Source organism: Zea mays, chromosome 7 (genome assembly GCF_902167145.1).
Source record: "Zea mays cultivar B73 chromosome 7, Zm-B73-REFERENCE-NAM-5.0, whole genome shotgun sequence".
Classification (NCBI taxonomy): Eukaryota; Viridiplantae; Streptophyta; class Magnoliopsida; order Poales; family Poaceae; genus Zea; species Zea mays.
This window is the reverse complement of record NC_050102.1, coordinates 57,712,352-57,730,420: the sequence shown is the minus strand read 5'-3', so window position 1 is coordinate 57,730,420 and position 18,069 is coordinate 57,712,352.

Genomic DNA, 18,069 nt, shown 5'->3' with positions numbered 1-18,069 from the left:
TTCCGAAAACGGTTGTCGAGGGTGCATACAAAGCACGAGTTTTTGCCACCGGAACCATTTCTTCGTTTTTCGCAACGAACATGCCCAATCCACTACTTTAGGTACAAAACTCATGTTTGGGGTGGTTTCGCGCAATTTCGTTGTCACACGTCACCCATTCCGAAAACGGGTGTCGGGGTGCATACAAAGCACGAGTTTTTGCCACCGGAACCATTTCTTCGTTTTTCGCAACGAACATGCCCAATCCACTACTTTAGGTCCAAAACTCATGTTTGGGCTGGTTTCGCGCAATTTCGTTGTCGCACGTCACCCATTCCGAAAACGGGTGTCGGGTGCATACAAAGCACGAGTTTTTGCCACCGGAACCATTTCTTCGTTTTTCGCAACGAACATGCCCAATCCACTACTTTAGGTCCAAAACTCATGTGTGGGGTGGTTTCGCTCAATTTCGTTGCCGCACGTCACCCATTCCAAAAACGATTATCGGGGTGCATACAAAGCACAAGTTTTTGCCACCGGAACCATTTCTTCGTTTTTCGCAACGAACATGCCCAATCCACTACTTTAGGTCCAAAACTCATGTTTAGGGTGGTTTCTCGCAATTTCGTTGTCGCACGTCACCCATTCCGAAAACGGGTGTCGGGTGCATACAAAGCACGAGTTTTTGCCACCGGAACCATTTCTTCGTTTTTCGCAACGAACATGCCCAATCCACTACTTTAGGTCCAAAACTCATGTTTGGGGTGGTTTCGCGCAATTTCGTTGCCGCACGTCACCCATTCCGAAAACGGTTGTCGGGGGTGCATAAAAAGCACGAGTTTTTGCCACCGGAACCATTTCTTCGTTTTTTCGCAACGAACATGCCCAATCCACTACTTCAGGTACAAAACTCATGTTTAGGGTTGTTTCGCGCAATTTCGTTGTCACACGTCACCCATTCCGAAAACGGGTGTCGGGTGCATACAAAGCACGAGTTTTTGCCACCGGAACCATTTCTTCGTTTTTCGCAACGAACATGCCCAATCCACTACTTTAGGTACAACACTCATGTTTGGGGTGGTTTCGCGCAATTTCGTTGCCGCACGTCACCCATTCTGAAAACGGTTGTCGGGGGTGCATACAAAGCACGAGTTTTTGCCACCGGAACCATTTCTTCGTTTTTCGCAACGAACATGCCCAATCCACTACTTTAGGTACAAAACTCATGTTTGGGGTGGTTTCGCGCAATTTCGTTGCCGCACGTCACTCATTCCGAAAACGAGTGTCGGGTGCATAAAAGCACGAGTTTTTGCCACCGGAACCATTTCTTCGTTTTTCGTAACGAACATGCCCAATCCACTACTTTAGGTCCAAAACTCATGTTTGGGGTGGTTTCGCACAATTTCGTTGTCACACGTCACCCATTCCCAAAACGGGTGTCGGGTGCATACAAAGCACGAGTTTTTGCCACCGGAACCATTTCTTCGTTTTTCGCAACGAACATGCCCAATCCACTACTTTAGGTCCAAAACTCATGTTTGGGGTGGTTTCGCGCAATTTCGTTGCCGCACGTCACCCATTCCGAAAACGGTTGTCGGGGCGCATACAAAGCACGAGTTTTTGCCACCGGAACCATTTCTTCGTTTTTTGCAACGAACATGCCCAATCCACTACTTTAGGTCCAAAACTCATGTCTAGGGTGGTTTCTCTCAATTTCGTTGTCGCACGTCACCCATTCCAAAAACGGGTGTCGGGTGCATACAAAGCACGAGTTTTTGCCACCGGAACCATTTCTTCGTTTTTCGCAACGAACATGCCCAATCCACTACTTTAGGTCCAAAACTCATGTTTGGGGTGGTTTCACGCAAATTCGTTGCCGCACGTCACCCATTCCGAAAACGGTTGTCGAGGGTGCATACAAAGCACGAGTTTTTGCCACCGGAACCATTTCTTCGTTTTTCGCAACAAACATGCCCAATCCACTACTTTAGGTCCAAAACTCATGTTTGGGGTGGTTTCGCGCAATTTCGTTGCCGCGCGTCACCCATTCTGAAAACGGTTGTCGGGGTGCATACAAAGCACGAGTTTTTGCCACCGGAACCATTTCTTCGTTTTTCGCAACGAACATGCCCAATCCACTACTTTAGGTACAACACTCTTGTTTGGGGTGGTTTCGAGCAATTTCGTTGCCGCACGTCACCCATTCCGAAAACAGGTGTCGGGTGCATAAAAGCACGAGTTTTTGCCACCAGAACTATTTCTTCGTTTTTCGCAACGAACATGCCCAATCCACTACTTTAGGTCCAAAACTCATGTTTGGGGTGGTTTCGCGCAATTTCGTTCCCGCACGTCACCCATTCTGAAAACGGTTGTCGGGGGTGCATACAAAGCACGAGTTTTTGCCACCGGAACCATTTCTACGTTTTTCGCAACGAACATGCCCAATCCACTACTTTAGGTCCAAAACTCATGTTTGGGGTGGTTTCTCGCAATTTCGTTGTCGCACGTTGATGAGGACATCACTATGAGTACGACTACACCAGCAGCACCTCAACATCAAGCGCCACTTCCTTCATTAGCTGGGCCAATCACTCGGGCCCGTGCCAGAGATCTTAACTTCGTCATTGTACTAAAGAATGAGGGCCCAGAAGAATAGACGACCAGCCCCACTGCGGCCCATAGTGGACCTAGGGTTGGCCGCCCCTAGGGGCTGCGCCCCCTCTCTATTTAAACAGGAGCTGCGCCTCCTTTGTTCTCCGAGTTTTGTTTTACGTTAGCTTTAGCTACTCTCGAACACGCGCAAATCTGCGCTGTCTTCGTGTATTCAGAACTCCACCCTCGAGTAATAGATTAGATTGCTCGCATCTTTTTCTTGTTCGTTCTTCGATTGCGCACAGGAAACGATCTTCATGATCAGGCCGATCTCGCATCAGCAAGGTCGGTAACCAGAGGGAGTTGGTTCAGCGATTGCATTGGCGCCTCGGGCTTGCTCGTCGTAGTCGGATCGCAAGGGTCATCTTCCGCCAAATCGGAATTATCTCTACTCGCCGAAAGATCGGGCACCTCAGCTACATCAATTGGTATCAGATTTCTAGGTTGATCGGTGAGTTTATCGAGTGTTTTTTTTCTCCTACAGTCCACAAAACCACATAAAAATTCAGGAAAATAAAGAAAAAAATTCGTCAAAGTTCTCGCACGCTTTTCATAGAACTTCCTGATTTTCTATAGACCACATCTGATATCTGTTTTAGGTGAAACTTCGTGTAGCTCCTATCTTGTTGCTTCTTGTGCTGAGAAAAATATCAAAAAAATAATACAAAAAAAAGAAAAACAAAATCACATGTGATTCCTACTAGTGCCTTTTTGGCATCACTGGTACAATATTTACGGTACTGCCATTTTGCTAGTTCCATCCGTCCCTTGCACCTGTGGCCAGCAATATAGTTTCGTGTTTTGCACTATAATTCAACTTTGCATTATTGTTTTGATCGTGCTAATCCTTGACTTGAGTGCAGCCTACCCAGAACTCCACATATTTCTACGACGAGCAGGTTTCTGTTTCTCCACACAATCGCTCATCCAATCTTTCACCGGTTCCACCTGTTGATTGCAGTTCACCACTGTGGCTTGGTAAGAACGTATAAGAACTTGATAACAGCATTCCATCGAGCGAGCAAGTTGTCACCACCATTCCCCTATTGTCGTCGGTTTTTCTCCTTTTGGTGTTTTGGTGTTTGCGCTAACTATGGCAGGAGCACACGACATGGTGGATGCCCAGTTCCAGGAAGTAAGGGGACAAGTTGATGGACTTGCTGCTGACATTAGGACGATGCATGAACGGCTTGATTCAACGATCACTTCGACGACCGAGCGTTTCAACCAACTTGACCTTGCTCAAACGGCGACTCGCACCACACTCGACACCATCCTGGCACGCCTTGATGCATTGACCACAAAGTTGGAGCAAGAATACGGCGGTGACACTGAGCAGGACGATGGAGATCGCCGTGGTCGTGCACGTCGTGTGGTTCGTCATCCCCCTAATGACTTATTTTCTAAGATTAAATTTAAAATTCCATCTTTTAATGGTAAATATGATCCTGCTGCATATCTTGATTGGGAATTAGAGGTAGAACAGAAATTTTCATGCCATGATATTCCTGCTAATAGCCAAGTGAAGGCTGCCATTAGTGAATTTACTGATTTTGCTTTAATTTGGTGGCGTGAGTATAAACAAAAACTTCCCATTAACAGTGTCATTACTTGGACCCAATTAAAAACTGCCATGCGCCACAGATTTGTTCCTTCCTATTATGCTCGTGATTTGCTTAACAAAATGCAGCGTTTTCAACAAGGTTCACAATCTGTTGAGGAATATTACCAGGAGTTACAAAAGGGTATGCTTCGTTGTGGTTTGGTTGAGTCGGATGACGCTGCTATGGCGCGTTTTCGTGGTGGTTTGAACAGGGAAATTCAGGATATACTTGATTATAAGGATTATTTTGATATAACCACATTGTTTGAATATGCTTGCAAAGCTGAACGTGAAGTGCAGGGACGACGATCAAAGACATATACTAACTCTTTTGCAGCTCAACTCCTTCTAGCCCTGCACCTTCTACGCCTAGCACTACATCGCGCACAGGGACGACCAAGCCAGTGGCGCCCCCTGCCAAAGGCGCCGCTTCTTCCACAGGACGTACACGGGATATTCAGTGCTATCATTGCAGAGGGTTTGGGCACATGATTCGGGACTGCCCAAACAAGCGTACCTTGCTTATACGTGACAATGGTGAGTACTCTTCAGCCAGTGATTCTGAGGAAACTAGTCATGCTATGCTTGCCACTAACCATGCAGAAAATGAGGAAGTCCACGTTGATCCCATCGACGCCGATAGGTATGAGAGTCTTGTTGTGCAGCGTGTTCTCAGCACACAGGTTGCCCAGGGCGAAAAAAATCAGCGACACACTCTATTCCATACCAAGGGCGTCGTGCATGAACGGTCGATTTGCATCATCATCGATAGTGGCAGCTGCAACAATTTGGCAAGTACAGCGTTGGTAGAGAAATTATCCTTGCCCACTCGCACACATCCTGATGAGGACATCAACACCAACACGAGCACATATACACCAGCAGCACCTTCTCCAGCCCAGGCACCATCTTCCCCAGTCCAGGCGCCACCCCTTCCACCTGGGCCAGTGACTCGGGCCCGTGCAAGAGAATTGAACTACATTATGCTGTTAAAGAACGAAGGCCCAGAAGAATAGACGACCAGCCCAACTGTGGCCCATAATGGACGACCTAGGGTTGGCCGCCCCTAGGGGCTGCGCCCCCTCTCTATTTATCCAGGAGCTGCGCCTCCTTTATTTCTTGAGTTTTGTTTTACGTTAGCCTTAGCTACTCTCGAACACGCGCAAATCTGCGCTGTCTTCGTGTATTCAGAACTCCACCCTCGAGTAATAGATTAGATTGCTCGCATCTTTTTCTTGTTCGTTCTTCGATTGCGCACAGGAAACGATCTTCGTGATCAGGCCGATCTTGCATCAGCAAGGTCGGTAACCACAGGGAGTTGGTTCAGCGATTGCATTGGCGCCTCGGGCTTGCTCGTCGTAGTCGGATCGCAAGGGTCATCTTCCGCCAAATCGGAATTATCTCTACTCGCCGAAAGATCGGGTACCTCAGCTTCATCAATTGGTATCAGATTTCCAGGTTGATCGGTGAGTTTATCGAGTGTTTTTTTTCCTACAGTCCACAAAACCACATAAAAATTCAGGTTAGACCTTATCCCAACACCCTTTTGAGCCTCGCACTTTCTTTCAATAATCTGCATTGTTGAATTTGTGTGCTTTCGCGTCATTTGTTGCTGGTTGCATTGTGTTCTTCCACCATTCAAACCCTAGCGCCGCCACCATCTCCCCTTTGATCACGCCACAAACTAAGTCAACATCGTTTCCTTGTTTTTCTCCTTCGGTTACATCAAAAAAAAACAGAAAAAACAAACCGAGTCAACGGCCGTTTCCTTGTTTTTCTCCTTCGGTTACGGAAAAAAAACAGAAAAAAAACAAACCGAGTCAACATCGTTTCCTTGTTTTTCTCCTTCGGTTACGTCAAAAAAAAACAGAAACAAAAAACAACGAAGGAGAAAGGATACGGTTGTTTCATCCCGGTCGTTTGAAAACATAACTTGAGGTACCTTCCTTAAACCGGGCATAACTTTTCGCTCGGGTGTCCAAAAAATCTGAAATTTTTACAGGAGCTAGTTGACACCATTCTGAGGCCGGCCAAACTCACCTTCGGTCTGTTTGGTTTCGACAAAATTGTCAAAAAAATTCAGGAAAATAAAGAAAAAAATCCGTCAAAGTTCTCGCTCGCTTTTCAGAGAACTTCCTGATTTTCTATAGACCACATCTGATCTCTGTTTTCGGTGAAACTTCGTCTAGCTCCTATTTTGTTGCTTCTTGTGCTGAGAAAAATATCAAAAAAATCATACAAAAAGAAAAACAAAATCACTTGTGATTCCTACTAGTGGCCTCGCTAGTACAATATTTACGGTACTGCCATTCTGCTAGTTCCATCCGTCCTTTGCACTTGTGGCCAGCAATATAGTTTCGTGTTCTGCACTATAATTCAACTTTGCATTATTGTTTGATTGTGCTAATCATTGACTTGAGTGCAGCCTACCCAGAACTCCACATATTTCTACGACGAGCAGGCTTCTGTTTCTCCAGGCAATCGCTCATCCAATCTTTCACCGGTTCCACCTGTTGGTTGCAGTTCACCACTGTGGCTTGGTAAGAACGGATAAGAATTTGATAACAGCACTAGTGTGAGCGCCTTGTGAGCAGTACACACCTGTTTTTGTCGTTGTTTTTTTTTCTTCTTCTTTTGGTGTTTTGGTGTTTGCGCTAACTATGGCAGGAGCACACGACACGGTGGATGCCCAGTTGCTGGAAGTAAGGGGACAAGTTGATGGACTTGCTGATGACATTAGGACGATGCATGAACGGCTTGATTCAACGGTCACTTCGATGACCGAGCGTTTCAACCAGCTTGACCTTGCTCAAACGGCGACTCGCACCACACTCGACACCATCCTGGCACGCCTTGATGCGTTGACCACAAAGATGGAGCAGGACTACGGCGGTGACACTGAGTGGGACGATGGAGATCGCCGTGGTCGTGCACGCCGTGTGGTTCGTCATCCCCCTAATGACTTATTTTCTAAGATTAAATTTAAAATTCCACCTTTTAATGGCAAATATGATCCTGCTGCATATCTTGATTGGGAGTTAGAGGTTGAACAAAAATTTTCATGCCATGATATTGCTGCACATTCTCAGGTTAAAGCTGCTATTAGTGAATTTACTGATTTTGCTTTAATTTGGTGGCGTGAGTTTAAAATAAAACATCCCACTACCATTCCAACCACTTGGGATCAGTTGAAAGCTGCGATGCGACATCGATTTGTGCCTTCGTATTATGCTCGTGATTTGCTTAATAAAATGCAGCGTTTTCAGCAAGGTTCTCAATCTGTTGAGGACTATTTCCAGGAGTTACAAAAAGGTATGATTTGTTGTGGGATATTAGAGGACAACGACGCTGCTATGGCACGTTTTCGTGGTGGTTTAAACCGCGAAATCCAAGATATACTTGATTATAAGGAATATTATGATATGACTACTTTATTTGAATATGCTTGCAAAGCTGAACGTGAAGTGCAGGGACGCCGCTCGAAGCCATATTCTAACCCTTTTGCAGGACGAAGCTCGACATCCACCTCAGCACCAGTTCCTCCTGCGCCATCCACGTCCACCACTACTCCACGCGAGAAGACGACCAAACCAGCCAGCACTGCCCCACCCACAGGTCGTACACGGGATATTCAGTGTCATCGCTGTAGAGGATTTGGCCATGTGATTCGGGACTGCCCAAACAAGCGCACTTTGCTCATTCGTGACGATGGTGAGTACTCTTCCGCTAGTGATTCTGAAGAAATTGAACATGCACTACTTGCCACTGACCATGCAGCTAAAGCGGAGGTACATGTCAACCCGAGCGACGCTGATAGGTATGAAAGTCTTGTTGTGCAGCGTGTTCTCAGTACACAGGTCGCTTTGCCCGAGAAGAATCAGCGACACACTCTGTTCCATACAAAGGGTGTTGTGCAGGAGCGGTCAATTCGCATCATTATCGACAGTGGCAGTTGCAACAATTTGGCGAGTACCATGCTGGTCGAAAAGTTATCGTTACCCACTCGTAAGCATCCAAACCCATATCACATTCAATGGCTCAATGATGGTGGTAAAATAAAAATCACACGTTCCGTGCGTGTTCCTTTCTCCATGGGTGCTTATTCTGATTTTGTTGATTGTGATGTTATTCCCATGGAAGCATGCTCTTTGTTACTTGGTCGACCTTGGCAATATGATACTGATAGCTTGCATCATGGTCGTTCGAATCATTATTCTTTCATTTTTAAGGGTCAGAAAATAATTATACATCTAATGACACCTGAACAAATTGTTAAAGATGATCTTGCCCGAGCTGCTATAACTGCTAAACAACTTGATTCATCGCCCTCTGTTCCTTCTGAAATCAAGTTGAAGACTCATGTTTTACTTGCTACACGTGCTGATTTTGATGATCTACACAGTGCTCATTTGCCATGCTATGCACTTATATGCTCTAGTGTCCTCATTTCACTTGATGATGCACCATCTTTGGCTATTCCCCCTATGGTTGCTAACCTTTTGCAGGAGTACGCTGATGTCTTTCCCAAAGACTTACCACCGGGTCTCCCACCACTTCGTGGCATTGAGCACCAGATCGACCTCATTCCCGGCGCACAGCTTCCGAACCGCGCACCGTACCGTACAAATCCGGATGAGACGAAGGAGATTCAGCGCCAGGTACAGGCGTTGCTTGACAAGGGATACATTCGTGAGTCTCTTAGCCCTTGCTCTGTTCCTGTGTTACTTGTTCCCAAGAAAGATGGGTCATGGCGTATGTGTGTAGACTGTCGTGCTATTAATAACATCACTATTCGTTATCGATATCCTATACCACGCCTTGATGATATGCTAGATGAGCTTAGTGGTGCCATTATTTTCACTAAGATTGATTTGCGTAGTGGTTACCACCAGATTAGAATGAAACTGGGTGATGAATGGAAAACGACTTTTAAAACGAAATTTGGTTTATATGAATGGTTGGTTATGCCGTTTGGATTGACTAATGCTCCCAGCACTTTTATGCGAGTGATGAATGAAGTTCTAAGGCCCTTCATAGGATTGTTTGTGGTTGTTTATTTTGATGATATTCTTATTTACAGCAAATCTAAGAAAGAGCATTTGGAACATTTACGTGCTGTTTTTGATGCATTGCGTGCTGCCCAGTTATTTGCTAACATGGAAAAATGCATCTTTTGTACACGACGTGTCTCGTTTCTTGGTTATGTTGTTACTCCACAGGGCATTGAGGTGGATAGCAGCAAGATTGCTGCCATTCGGGAGTGGCCTACACCGACGACGGTCACACAAATTTGGAGCTTTCTTGGACTTGCCGGTTTCTACCGCAGATTTGTTCGTGATTTTAGCTCCATTGCAGCGCCTCTACATGAGCTTACAAAGAAAGATGTGCCATTTGCTTGGAGTGATTCCCTGGAGGAAGCGTTCAGCACTTTGAAAGATAAGTTAACCCAAGCTCCCCTATTGCAATTGCCTGATTTTAATAAAGTATTTGAGCTTGAATGGGATGCTAGCGGTATTGGGCTAGGTGCTGTTTTGTTACAAGAAGGAAAACCAGTTGCTTATTTTAGTGAAAAATTAAGCGGTGCTACTCTGAAATATTCTACTTATGATAAGGAGCTTTACGCTTTAGTGCGCACTTTGCATACATGGCAGCACTATCTTTGGCATCGTGAGTTTATAATCCATTCTGATCATGAGGCTTTAAAACATATTCGTACCCAAACAAATCTGAACCGTCGTCATGCTAAATGGGTAGAATTCATTGAGTCCTTTCCTTACATTATTAAACACAAGAACGGGAAGGACAATGTTATTGCTGATGTTTTGTCTCGTCGCTATACCATGCTGTCACAGTTAGATTTTAAAATCTTTGGTTTGCACACTGTGAAAGATCAATATGTTGATGATGCTGATTTTAAAGATGCTTTCGGCCATTGTATTAATGGGAAACCATGGGGCAAATTTCACATACAGGATGGGTTCCTGTTTCGCGCTAACAAGCTGTGTGTTCCAGCTAGCTCGGTTCGTCTTTTGTTGTTACAGGAAGCACATGGAGGCGGTCTCATGGGGCACTTTGGCGTCTACAAGACACATGAGGTGTTGGCTGCCCACTTCTTTTGGCCTCGGATGCGCGCTGATGTTGAGCGCCTTGTTGCACGCTGCACTACTTGTCAGAAAGCTAAGTCACGGTTGAACAACCATGGTTTGTATATGCCTTTGCCTGTTCCTACTTCCCCTTGGATTGATATTTCGATGGATTTTGTTTTGGGATTGCCTAGAACTAAGAAGGGGAGGGATAGCATTTTTGTGGTTGTTGATCGATTCTCCAAAATGGCTCATTTCATACCTTGTCATAAGACTGATGATGCTAGCAATGTTGCTGAATTGTTTTTTAGAGAGATTATTCGTTTGCACGGTATTCCCAATACAATAGTCTCGGATCGTGATGCTAAGTTTCTGAGTCATTTTTGGAGATCTCTGTGGAATAAATTGGGAACTAAATTGCTGTTTAGCACCACTTGTCACCCTCAGACTGATGGTCAAACTGAGGTAGTTAATCGAACTTTGTCTACCATGCTTAGGGCTGTTTTAGACAAAAAATTGAAACGTTGGGAGGATTGCTTGCCTCATGTTGAGTTTGCTTATAATCATGCAACCCATTCTTCTACAAAGATGTGCCCTTTTCAAATAGTTTATAGTTACATTCCTAGGGCGCCTATTGCTTTGTTTTCGCTTGATGCTGCGGACGCCCCACACATAGATGCTCTTGCACATGTTGAACAAATGATTAGTCTCCATGAACAAACTCAACAAAACATTGCTGCTGCTAATGCTAAATATCAGATTACTGGTAGTAAAGGCCGGAAACTAGTTACTTTTGAACCTGGTGATATGGTTTGGTTGCATTTGAGAAAGGATCGTTTTCCTACTTTGCGTCGTTCTAAATTGATGTCTCGTGCTGCTGGTCCTTTTAAGATACTAACCAAGATTAATGATAATGCTTATACCCTCGACCTGCCTGCGGAGTTTGGTGTTTCCACTAGTTTTAATGTTGCAGATTTGAAACCGTATGCGGGAGAAGACGAGGAGTTGCCGTCGAGGACGACTTCAGTTCAAGAAGGGGAGGATGATGAGGACATCAACACCAACACGAGCACATATACACCAGCAGCACCTTCTCCAGCCCAGGCACCATCTTCTCCAGTCCAGGCGCCACCCCTTCCAGCTGGGCCAGTGACTCGGGCCCGTGCAAGAGAATTGAACTACATTATGCTGTTAAAGAACGAAGGCATAGAAGAATAGACGACCAGCCCAACTGCGGCCCATAATGGACGACCTAGGGTTGGCCGCCCCTAGGGGCTGCGCCCCCTCTCTATTTATCCAGGAGCTGCGCCTCCTTTATTTCTTGAGTTTTGTTTTACGTTAGCCTTAGCTACTCTCGAACACGCGCAAATCTGCGCTGTCTTCGTGTATTCAGAACTCCACCCTCGAGTAATAGATTAGATTGCTCGCATCTTTTTCTTGTTCGTTCTTCGATTGCGCACAGGAAACGATCTTCGTGATCAGGCCGATCTCGCATCAGCAAGGTCGGTAACCACAGGGAGTTGGTTCAGCGATTGCATTGGCGCCTCGGGCTTGCTCGTCGTAGTCGGATCGCAAGGGTCATCTTCCGCCAAATCGGAATTATCTCTACTCGCCGAAAGATCGGGTACCTCAGCTTCATCACATCCACATCCGTATCACATTCAATGGCTTAATGATGGTGGTAAAATAAAGGTAACACGTTCGGTACGTGTCCCCTTTTCACTGGGTTCTTATTCTGATTATGCTGATTTCGATGTTATTCCTATGGAAGCATGCTCTTTGTTATTGGGTCGACCTTGGCAATATGATACTAATAGTTTACATCATGGTCGTTCAAATCATTATTCTTTCATGTTTAAAGGCCAGAAAATAATTATACATCCAATGACCCCTGACCAAATTTTGAAAGATGATCTTACTAGGGCTGCTAAAACTGCACAACAAGTCAAATCGACATCAGCCGCACCTATTAAATCTGAAATCAAGTTGCACTCTCCTGTTTTACTTGCTACACGTGCTGATTTTGATGATCTCCATGAAGCTCATATGCCCTGTTATGCACTTGTATGCTCGCGCATGCTTGTTCCGCTTGATGATGCACCGTCTTTGGATATACCCCCTGCTGTTGTTAACCTTTTGCAGGAGTATGCTGATGTTTATCCTACAGACTTACCACCGGGTCTTCCTCCCCTCCGTGGCATTGAGCATCAGATCGATCTCATCCCCGGCGCTTCTCTTCCGAACCGCGCCCCGTACCGTACAAATCCAGAGGAGACGAAGGAGATCCAGCGCCAGGTGCAGACGCTGCTTGATAAGGGTTACATTCGTGAGTCTCTTAGCCCTTGCTCGGTTCCTGTTTTACTCGTTCCAAAGAAAGATGGGTCATGGCGTATGTGCGTAGATTGTCGTGCTATTAATAACATCACAGTTCGTTATCGATATCCTATTCGACGCCTTGATGATATGTTAGATGAGCTTAGTCGTGCCGTTATTTTCTCTAAGGTTGATTTGCGTAGCGGTTACCATCAGATTAGAATGAAACTCGGTGATGAATGGAAAACGGCTTTTAAAACGAAATTTGGTTTATATGAATGGTTGGTTATGCCATTTGGATTGACTAATGCTCCCAGCACCTTTATGCGTTTAATGAACGAAGTTCTACGGGCCTTCATAGGTTTGTTTGTTGTTGTTTATTTCGATGATATCCTTATTTACAGCAAGTCTATAGAGGAGCATTTAGAACATTTGCGTGCTGTTTTTGATGCTTTGCGTGCTGCTCGCTTGTTTGGTAACATGGAAAAGTGCACATTTTGCACGCAACGTGTCTCGTTTCTTGGTTATGTGGTTACTCCACAGGGCATTGAGGTGGATAGCAGCAAGATTGCTGCCATTCGGGAGTGGCCTACACCGACGACGGTCACACAAATGAGCTTTCTTGGACTTGCCGGTTTCTACCGCAGATTTGTTCGTGATTTTAGCTCCATTGCAGCGCCTCTACATGAGCTTACAAAGAAAGATGTGCCGTTTGCTTGGAGTGATTCGCAGGAGGTAGCGTTCAGCACTTTGAAAGATAAGTTAACCCAAGCTCCCCTCTTGCAATTGCCTGATTTTAATAAAGTTTTTGAGCTTGAATGTGATGCTAGCGGTATTGGGCTAGGTGCTGTTTTGTTACAAGGAAAACCAGTTGCTTATTTTAGTGAAAAATTAAGCGGTGCTAGTCTGAAATATTCTACTTATGATAAGGAGCTTTACGCTTTAGTGCGCACTTTGCATACATGGCAGCACTATCTTTGGCATCATGAGTTCATAATTCATTCTGATCATGAGGCTTTAAAACATATTCGTACCCAAACAAATCTGAACCGTCGTCATGCTAAATGGGTCGAATTCATTGAGTCCTTTCCTTACATTATTAAACACAAGAACGGGAAGGACAATGTTATTGCTGATGCTTTGTCTCGTCGCTATACCATGCTGTCACAATTAGATTTTAAAATCTTTGGTTTGGACACTGTGAAGGATCAATATGTTGACGATGCTGATTTTAAAGATGCTTTCGGCCATTGTATTAATGGGATACCATGGGGCAAATTTCACATACAAGATGGGTTCTTGTTTCGCGCTAACAAGCTGTGTATTCCAGCTAGTTCGGTTCGTCTTTTGTTGTTACAGGAGGCACATGGAGGCGGTCTCATGGGGCATTTTGGCGTCTACAAAACGCATGAGGTGTTGGCTGCCCACTTCTTTTGGCCTCAGATGCGCGCTGATGTTGAGCGCCTTGTTGCACGCTGCACTACTTGTCAGAAAGCTAAGTCACGGTTGAACAACCATGGTTTGTATATGCCTTTGCCTGTCCCTTCTTCTCCTTGGCTTGATATCTCTATGGACTTTGTTTTTGGCTTGCCTAGAACTAAGAAGGGGAGGGATAGTATTTTTGTGGTTGTTGATAGATTCTCTAAAATGGCTCACTTTATACCTTGTCATAAAACTGATGATGCTAGCATTGTTGCTGAATTGTTCTTTAGAGAAATTATTCGTTTACATGGTATTCCAAAAACCATAGTCTCTGATCGCGATGCTAAGTTTCTAAGCCATTTTTGGAGATCTCTTTGGAATAAATTGGGAACTAAATTGTTGTTTAGCACTACTTGTCACCCTCAGACTGATGGACAAACTGAGGTAGTAAATAGAACTTTATCTACCATGCTTAGGGCTGTTTTAGACAAGAATTTGAGACGTTGGGAGGATTGCTTGCCTCATGTTGAATTTGCTTACAATCATGCCACGCATTCTTCTACAAAGATGTGCCCTTTCCAGATAGTTTATGGTTACATTCCTAGGGCACCTATTGATTTGATTTCACTTAATGCTGCGAACGCCCCACATGTAGATGCTTCTGCACATGTTGAACAAATGATTACCATACATGAACAAACGAAACAGAACACTGCTGCTACTAATGCAAAAAATCATGTTGCTGGTAGTAAAGGAAGAAAACATGTTACTTTTGAACCTGGTGATATGGTTTGGTTGCATTTGAGAAAGGATCGTTTTCCTACTTTGCGCCGTTCTAAATTGATGCCTCGTGCTGCTGGTCCTTTTAAGGTACTAACCAAGATTAATGATAATGCTTATATCCTTGACCTGCCTGCGGAGTTTGGTGTTTCCACTAGTTTTAATGTTGCAGATTTGAAACCGTATGCGGGAGAAGATGAGGAGTTGCCGTCGAGGACGACTTCAGTTCAAGAAGGGGAGGATGATGTGGACATCAACACCAACACGAGCACATCTACACCAGCAGCACCTTCTCCAGCCCAGGCGCCACCCCTTCCACCTGGGCCAGTGACTCGGGCCCGTGCAAGAGAATTGAACTACATCATGTTGTTAAAGAACGAAGGCCCGGAAGGATAGACGACCAGCCCAATTGCGGCCCATAATGGACGACCTAGGGTTGGCCGCCCCTAGGGGCTGCGCCCCCTCTCTATTTATTCAGGAGCTGCGCCTCCTTTATTTTCTGAGTTTTGTTTTACGTTAGCCTTAGCTACTCTCGAACACGCGCAAATCTGCGCTGTCTTCGTGTATTCAGAACTCCACCCTCGAGTAATAGATTAGATTGCTCGCATCTTTTTCTTGTTCGTTCTTCGATTGCGCACAGGAAACGATCTTCGTGATCAGGCCGATCTCGCATCAGTAAGGTCGGTAACCACAGGGAGTTGGTTCAGCGATTGCATTGGCGCCTCGGGCTTGCTCGTCGTAGTCGGATCGCAAGGGTCATCTTCCGCCAAATCGGAATTATCTCTACTCGCCGAAAGATCGGGCACCTCAGCTACATCATTTTTGCCACCGAAACCATTTCTTCGTTTTTCGCAACGAACATGCCCAATCCACTACTTTAGGTCCAAAACTCATGTTTGTGTGGTTTCACACAATTTCGTTGTCGCACGTCACCCATTCCGAAAACGGGTGTCGGGTGCATACAAAGCACGAGTTTTTGCCACCGGAACCATTTCTTCGTTTTTCGCAACGAACATGCTCAATCCACTACTTTAGGTCCAAAACTCATGTTTGGGGTGGTTTCGCGCAATTTCGTTGTCGCACGTCACCCATACCGAAAACGGGTGTGGGGGTGCATACAAAGCACGAGTTTTTGCCACCGGAACCATTTCTTCGTTTTTCGCAACGAACATGCCCAATCCACTACTTTAGGTCCAAAACTCATGTTTGTGTTGGTTTCGCGCAATTTCGTTGCCGCACGTCACCGATTCCGAAAACGATTATCGGGGTGCATACAAAGCACAAGTTTTTGCCACCGGAACCATTTCTTCGTTTTTCGCAACGAACATGCCCAATCCACTACTTTAGGTCCAAAACTCATGTTTAGGGTGGTTTCTCGCAATTTCGTTGTCGCACGTCACCCATTTCGAAAACGGGTGTCGGGTGCATACAAAGCACGAGTTTTTGCCACCGGAACCATTTCTTCGTTTTTCGCAACGAACATGCCCAATCCACTACTTTAGGTCCAAAACTCATGTTTGGGGTGGTTTCGCGCAATTTCGTTGCCGCACGTCACCCATTCTGAAAACGGTTGTCGGGGTGCATACAAAGCACGAGTTTTTGCCACCGGAACCATTTCTTCGTTTTTCGCAACGAACATGCCCAATCCACTACTTTAGGTCCAAAACTCATGTTTGGGGTGGTTTCGCGCAATTTCGTTGTCGCACGTCACTCATTCCGAAAACCAGTGTCGGGTGCATAAAAGCACGAGTTTTTGCCACCGGAACCATTTCTTCGTTTTTCGTAACGAACATGCCCAACCCACTACTTTAGGTCCAAAACTCATGTTTGGTGTGGTTTCGCACAATTTCGTTGTCGCACGTCACCCATTCCGAAAACGGGTGTCGGGTGCATATAGAGCACGAGTTTTTGCCACCGGAACCATTTCTTCGTTTTTCGCAACGAACATGCCCAATCCACTACTTTAGGTCCAAAACTCATGTTTGGGGTGGTTTCACGTGATTTTGTTGCCGCCCGTCACTCATTCCGAAAACCAGTGTCGGGTGCATAAAAGCACGAGTTTTTGCCACCGAAACCATTTCTTCGTTTTTCGTAACGAACATGCCCAATCCACTACTTTAGGTCCAAAACTCATGTTTGGGGTGGTTTCGCACAATTTCGTTGTCGCACTTCACCCATTCCGAAAACGGGTGTCGGGTGCATACAGAGCACGAGTTTTTGCCACCGGAACCATTTCTTCGTTTTTCGCAACGAACATGCCCAATCCACTACTTTAGGTCCAAAACTCATGTTTGGGGTGGTTTCGCGCAATTTCGTTGTCGCACGTCACCCATTCCGAAAACGGGTGTGGGGGTGCATACAAAGCACGAGTTTTTGCCACCGTAACCATTTCTTCGTTTTTTGCAACGAACATGCCCAATCCACTACTTTAGGTCCAAAACTCATGTTTAGGGTGGTTTCGCGCAATTTTGTTGCCGCACGTCACCCATTCTGAAAACGGTTGTCGGGGTGCATACAAAGCACGAGTTTTTGCCACCGGAACCATTTCTTTGTTTTTCGCAACGAACATGCCCAATCCACTACTTTAGGTACAAAACTCATGTTTGGGGTGGTTTCACGTAATTTCGTTGTCACACGTCACCCATTCCGAAAACGGGTGTCGGGGTGCATACAAAGCACGAGTTTTTGCCACCGGAACCATTTCTTCGTTTTTCGTAACGAACATGCCCAATCCACTACTTTAGGTCCAAAACTCATGTTTGGGGTGGTTTCGCACAATTTCGTTGTCGCACGTCACCCATTCCGAAAACGGTTGTCGGGTGCATACAAAGCACGAGTTTTTGCCACCGGAACCATTTCTTCGTTTTTCGCAACGAACATGCCCAATCCACTACTTTAGGTCCAAAACTCATGTTTGGGGTGGTTTCGCGCAATTTCGTTGCCGCACGTCACCCATTCCGAAAACGGTTATCGGGGTGCATACAAAGCACGAGTTTTTGCCACCGAAACCATTTCTTCGTTTTTCGCAACGAACATGCCCAATCCACTACTTTAGGTCCAAAACTCATGTTTGGGTGGTTTCGCACAATTTCGTTGTTGCACGTCACCCATTCCGAAAACGGGTGTCGGGTGCATACAGAGCACGAGTTTTTGCCACCGGAACCATTTCTTCGTTTTTCGCAACGAACATGCCCAATCCACTACTTTAGGTCCAAAACTCATGTTTGGGGTGGTTTC